The 7,247-nt window shown below is 37.0% G+C and overlaps 1 pseudogene; it reads right to left on the bottom strand.

The window, feature by feature from the left end:
- Positions 1-3,559: 3,559 nt before the first annotated feature.
- LOC115517007 lies at positions 3,560-6,972 on the bottom strand (annotated as a pseudogene).
- Positions 6,973-7,247: the final 275 nt, after the last annotated feature.

Here is a 7,247-nt window from a genome sequence, read left to right on the forward strand (position 1 = left end):
ACTGTGGTTATTTTATTTTGATTTTTGGAAAAATATTTTTATCATAAAATTAATATATGCTTCTTTCAGCTCTTGGAAGATGCAGAAAAGCTGAATAAAGGAAAAGATTATTCATAGTTCCACCACCCAAAGACAACAATTGCTAATACCTGGATATGTTTTCTTCCAAAATTTTTTTCTGAGCATAAATTTTATAATTTATTGTATCATCCTAAAGGTAAAAAGCTTCTGCCCTGGAGATTTGTTAAATGTTACTTTACATTTCCTTTTTTTATGGTTGGCTTCTCTTTCCTTATTTTTTAATATTTAAATTTTGTAGCATGTATGTATATTTTATAACATCCCAACTTTACATGGAACTGAAATTTATTTGAGATCCAAATTAGTCATAGTGTGTAATCCCAGAAGAGCTGAAAAATACCTCTAAAACATATACTGACTTTTTTTGGTCATCGCCTGGACATTGTACTGCTTTCTTCAAGAGGGCTGTTTGGAATCCTCACGTAACCCTGCATGATAAATGTTTTTGTGTCTACTTTGTAGATGAGGAACTCAAAAATCCAAGAAGCTAATCACCTCTTCAAGGTCAAAGAAGTTGAAGTGATAAAATGGGGCTTGACTTTTGCTCTAATGCCAGTAGGTATGGTCCCTGGTTCACTAGGAAGCCTAAGTATAGGATTAGTCTTCTTTCCTTATTTATTTTCAAAACTATATTTTTGGTTTTTGCCTGATGTTTTTCAGATCAATTTTAGAAAGATTTTGTTAAGGTTTTAAAAATATGGCAATACAATTCTGTTTGGATTTTGTGTGATATGCACATATGAATTAATGTGGGAAAAAATGGGAATTTTATTGTATGTTGTCTTTTATCCAGAACTGTAGTTTGTCTTTTATATAGCTCAGCAAATTTTTAAAATACTTTTCCTCATTTGGATATTTGGATCCAACATATTTCCCAATAAGGTCATTAATTTTTTGTTGTTATTGCAAATGATATCTCTTTCACTATAGTTCTAACTAGTTACTGCTTATATGTGTGAAGATATCGACTTTTAAAAAATGCTTGTATACGTGCTGAAGTTTTAGGAATGAAGTATTGAAATGTTTGTTAACTTTCTCTTAAAGGCCTTAGCAAAAAAAAAAAAAAATTAAAGAAAGAGAGAGAGAGAGAGAGAGAGAGGGAAAATATACAAACATAGATGTATGGATAAAATGAGATAAAAAGCAAATGTGGCAAAAACTTTTAACAATTGATTAATCTTGGTTTAAAAAATGCAGATGGTCATTATATTACTATTTCAACTTTTTTGTACGTGTAAAATTTCCAAAATAGCTGAAAAAAGGAGCTTATATTTGGTTATTTTATTTATCTTATTAATTCTAACATTTTTGTGTTGATTCTCTTATGTGTGGGGTTCTAGTCATTGCAAATTATCATCATTTTGCCTTGTATTTTCTAATAGTAACATCTCTTATTTCTGATTTATATCTTCTTGAAATCAGTCAAAATTTCAAGAATGATGCTTGATGAGAATAGCAGATATTTTGATGTTGCTCATCCCATGTTTAATTGACAAGTCCTAAACTTAGTTTCCCTTTTAGGTATAAGGTCAATATCTATCTATCTGTCTATCATTATTATTTTTTAATTTTGTTCTGGAACTTCTTTTTCTATTTGTTCCTGATGAGATTTTTTTTTCAGCATGACTGGGGAATTTCATCAAAGCATTAGATAACACATTCTTTTCTAATATTTAATTTTCACTACTCTCTCTCACCAGAAGTTGGCAAAGGTCCCAGCCAAATGGCAGGGACATAATAAATGCACAATAAATATTTGATAAATAAACAAGAAGAGGCAAAGCAAAGCAAGGAGAACGATTACAATGAAGAAAAGGAGTGTCAAAAATAATCTGCATTTTTCATTCTTGATGCTGTCATAGCTCTGATTTAAGAGGGGTTGGTTTGCTTAGGATTCTGGATGTTGCTATGATTCAATTACCTTGACATTTGGAGTTGATATTTTCCTCCTAATCCTGTGCTACAGAAATAAAGATCTAGAGTTTCTCAGACCATGGAGAAGGGCTGCTTAGCAAGCTTGATAATCCTGTGATGCTACGCTAATATATAGTGTATTATGACTATAAAAGGAAACTGTTCGGTTATGAAAAGAAACTCAATGTCATGTGTCTCCATGCCATCAGGGGTTCCAAGAGAGGCAACTTAAAGCTTGAAAGCATAAAAATGTGGAGACTAATATTGTTTATTTTAATCACAGTGATATGGGAATAATTATGTCTTCTATATAATATTTAGTATTTTTATTTATTTATATATTTTATATTTATTTATATATTTAAAAAAGATAAATAAATATAAAATATATAAATAAATAAAAATACTAAATATTTTTAAATGTCTTAAGATGTTTCATAATATCTTCTCAACAGGTTTTTACTTTCTTCATGAAAGACCATCTGGTAGCTGAGAGGCAGCATGGTTAATGAGAGAGAGCTTAAAATCTGAAGTCAGAACGGGGCTGTCACTTACTACCTATGAGGCCCAGGGAAAATGACTCGGCTCCTCTGAGCATCTAATATACCGCATTGTAGTTTTTGTGAGAGTTAAAGCAATGCCAATTGGCACATAGAAGGAGCTCAATACGTGTTGGTTTCCTACCTTAACTACTTCTTTTCCTCATATACGGTTTCTTTACTGGGTATAAATGCTCATTTACCCTGTCACGGACAACAAAGACATTGTTCCAGTGGAAGAAAATGACAGGTAAAGATTCTGCCTTTGTTCTGCATACACTTACAGTCTCCTGGTCATACAAACAGAACCTGTAGGTAACACCTCAATGGTTGTCCAGTGGGTTTCAACTATTTTCTCATTTTAATATACTTAAAAAAATTGAGGTAGTACCTTTAACAGTGATTATTCAAACCAAATTACCTCTCTCCCCTTCAATATACTTTTCATGGTATCCTGTGTTGGAGACAAATTATAAGAAACCTTAACTTTGAGATAACAAACTAAAGAAGAATTAAAATAAAGACGAATAAGTTCGAAATAGAGATCAGAAAAACTGCGTAGCTCCTGTAACATGCTGGATAAAGAGGCTGTGTTTTCAAATGTTGGAAGGGTAAGAAAGATCCCCTTTAATACTTTTTTTGAAACGGTTGCATTTTTGTCAACCTGATTTCCATTTCCTGTTTTAGAGCCTGTGGAAGAACAGCTTAAGGCCACTCAGTGATTGGTTGTTCCTATCCATTCAGCGGCCTGAGCACAGGGAGCTGCAAACCAGACCTCAGTGGTTGGCTAAGTGCTCCAGTCCACAGTAGGGAACGACTGAATAGGGACAGAGGACACTTGCACAACTCAGGACCAGGCTCTTCCCTCAGGTTGAGTAACAGTGAGCTCAGCAGCTAAAGCAGTCCACCCACCTTCAAATTCCTCCTTGTTACAGCCTTTTCAGCAGCGGCCCCTCTTCCTTTCCAATCTTCTGGAAGCAGGATCTCCACGGAAGGAGAGATGAGGTGTGGCCTCCTGCAGGAGTTCACAGGATGGCGGCGCCACGCATGCTCAGAACTTCCCTAGGCCTGTATTTACCACCTCAGACCCGCTGAGTGAGCTCCCTTATTGTGGCACGGGATGGCAATGCCCACATAGCACAGAGGAGAGTCTGTGCTACCCAGAATGATGGTGGGCAGGTTAACGTAAGACATCTCCGTGAGAGGCTGGTGGTCGGCCCTGGGATCGGTAAGCACCAGAAGACGCAACTCCAGGAGGGCTGCGCAGATACGGTGCAGGAAGCTTCCGGGGAGCAAAGCAGCCAACAACAGGAGTGGCTCCAGCAGCAGCAGCAGCAAACGTCAGCCCAGCTCCGTGGCCCGTGTTCCTGGAGGATATGATACTGACACCAGCTGGGTTTTCAGTAGCGACAATGGCAGGAGCTGCCGGCAGAAGCTTCTCCCAAGTCTCTTCAGATTAATAAGGTAATCCCATAACTTTTCTTTCTGTAGATGGCTGTTCCATTTGGAAAGAAGTTTGGTGTTGTCTAAATGGTTTTCTGCTGTAAGGAATTTGGAACATCCTCCTTCATTATTTGCAGGACATCATGGGCTCTAGATATTATAAAAGTTTCCCTTTAAGTTATGACAAAAACCCAGAATGACATTGGATGGAGTCTTCTGGGTAGTGCGGAGAGGCTTGTTTAATGTTGTCACCCTTATTTTATCCATCACAAGAAAAAAATGAGTAATTCTTTTAAAGCTCATTTGTAAGGCAGCGCTTTGAATAAATAATATTTTAGTGATAAACTAATATCTAAAATCTAATATCTTGAAATTATTTTTATTGTGTGAAGAATCATATTTGCAGAATACAATGTATCCTTTAAAACATTTCAGTTATTAAGCAGTGGAACAAAACAATGCTACCATTATATAGTATTTAGGCCTAACAGAGGAGAACTGATTCTTTTAGCAAACATGTACTTCGATAAGACCTGCCTGTCAACCCACAAGTAAAGTTCAGTGGATGCAGGACAATGTACTATTGACCTTAAAAGCTTTAAGATGTTGCAAACATTTTAGATATTATATCCCATCCATCCATCCGTCCGTCCATCCATCCAGCCATCCATGCAACCACCCATGCCTTTATATTTAAGAAACAAATTATCTAATAATAATTGTCTATGCTTTTTAAATTTTTTTTAATGTTTATTCATTTTTGACAGACAGAGAGAGACAGAGCGTGAACAGGGGAGGGGCAGAGAGAGAGGGAGATACAGAATCCAAAGCAGGCTCCAGGCTCTGAGCTGTCAGCACAGAGCCCCATGCAGGGCACAAACCCACAGACGGCGACATCGTGACCTAGGCTGAAGTTGGACGCTTCACCAACTGAGCCACCCAGGCGCCCCTATGCTTTTATTTTTACAACAGTAAACCTGATTTTCCAGCAGCGTTACTGTTTTTTTTTTTTTTCTATTGAAAACATACATGGGTCATAGGGCAAGGTCCGTAACAAGTACTCTAAATATTGTATGAATAAATGTCTAGGCACTTGAAATCAGATAGACCTGATTTTTAATTCATAATAGCTACTGATAGCTATTTTAAAATGGTTTACCTCTAAAATTTGACATGTGGTTTCAAATTCCATGTATTTATTTGAATACATATAAGATGCATCTACTTTGTGATAGCATATTTTGGAAGAAATTTTACCATCTTGTTGATGATACAGAGACACGTGGACTACTTGATAGTATAGTTAGTAAACTTTTAGCTATTTGAAAAATGTTCCCAGTTACGGGGCGCCTGGGTGGCTCGGTCGGTTGAGCGTCCGACTTTAGCTCAGGTCATGATCTCAAGGTTCATGAGTTCAAGCCCCGCGTCAGGCTCTGTGCTGACAGCTCGGAGCCTGGAGCCTGCTTCTGTGTCTCCCTCTCTCTCTGCCCCTCCCCCGTTCATGCTCTGTCTCTCTCTTTCTGTCAAAAATAAACATTAAAAAGAAAAAATTAAAAAGAAAAAAGAAAAAATGTTCCCAGTTTTGATTAATGAACCAATGTCAAACTGGAGTGGTGTCTCCAGTGACCTGTCAAAAGTGTCTATCCTAGATACTTCTTCCTCAGAGCTCACATGACTAATTTGAATGAAGACTTAGGCAGACACATCATATTTGTAGAAGTTGCAGGACTGTGAAAAAGACATTAAAACATTGGACCCATTGAGTCGTTATGGGATAATATATAGATATTATATATATGGGATAAATATAGGGGATAAAATATAAGATATGTTTGAAACCTTGCATTTTGGCTAACAGTATCAACTGAAATATATTTATCAAGATTGTCTCTTTTAAAAAAATATCTGAGCTGTATTCCAGTAAACATTAAAAACAGTAATATTTATGGATAAACAGGTTTGTTACATAGTTGTTTATAATAGTGAAGTCTTTATTCTTTTATTTTTTTTTTTAATTTTTTTTTTCAACGTTTATTTATTTTTGGGACAGAGAGAGACAGAGCATGAACGGGGAAGGGGCAGACAGAGAGGGAGACACAGAATCGGAAACAGGCTCCAGGCTCTGACCCATCAGCCCAGAGCCCGACGCGGGGCTCGAACTCACGGACCGCGAGATCGTGACCTGGCTGAAGTCGGACGCTCAACCGACTGCGCTACCCAGGCGCCCCAATAGTGAAGTCTTTAAAATAAGTAAATTTCCGAATGAGGAACTCAAGTTACTAGAGTCATGACACATTCACTTGATCATGCATCCATCAACGTGGAACTTATGAAGAGATAGTTTCCAATGACATGGTAAGACGCCCGTATATTAATGTTAAAAACCCAGAACACCACTGGATGATCTTCATCTATGTAAACAATTAAAGTTCTATGCAAATAAAAGATTCAGCAGATACGCAGCAAATGCTCTTTGTTCTACTGTGTGGCGTCTCTTAGTTCTACTTCTTTCTGTTTCAGTTTTTACACTGGCGGTGTCTAATTTTTTGTAATTATAGAAGTATTTGAAGCCAGTTGCACAAATATCAGACTGAAGATGCCTGGCTTGAAAGCGGTTACTGCTGATGCCTAAGGACAGTCTCAGTTTGTGGAGATTCCTGTGCTTTCCAACCTTGACCTCACTTCGTTCTTACAATAAACTTTGATTCATGTCCGCCTTGCAACAAATGTATGAAGTAGGTATCATCTTCCTCATTTTAAAATTCACGCTTAAAGGCCACATTATTAGTGTATGGTAGAAATCGTGCTCTGCAAAGTGAAACATGAACCCAGAGTAAAAATAACAATCACTTCGTAAGTTACGATAAGAGATAAGATGTGTAAAGTACTTGCCTACTGAGGCAGGGTAAGAAAGCTCTTGTAATGAGCTCTCCGCATGGATATAGTACACAATCACACGCACAAAGATGGTGGTAGTGGAGGCTGTCATGGCCATCTTACAATATTTGAAGAGTTTTCACTTGGAAAAGAAAGGAATTTGTGTGTGTGTGGGGGTGGGTGGGTGGTTTCAAAGGGCTGCATTGGGACAAACACGGGGGGAAATTACTGAATGCAGATTTCCATTCAATGCAGAATTTGTAAGCTATTGCCTTATTTAGCTCTTTATTTCTGGGAATATTAAAATAGAGTCTGAATGATCATGTATCAGAAATATTTTATAAGGCAGATTTATGTTGAGTGAAGGTTTTCATTAGATCTTTTATTTATTTA

The sequence above is a fragment of the Lynx canadensis genome, chromosome B3, assembly GCF_007474595.2.
Source record: "Lynx canadensis isolate LIC74 chromosome B3, mLynCan4.pri.v2, whole genome shotgun sequence".
NCBI lineage: Eukaryota > Metazoa > Chordata > Mammalia > Carnivora > Felidae > Lynx > Lynx canadensis.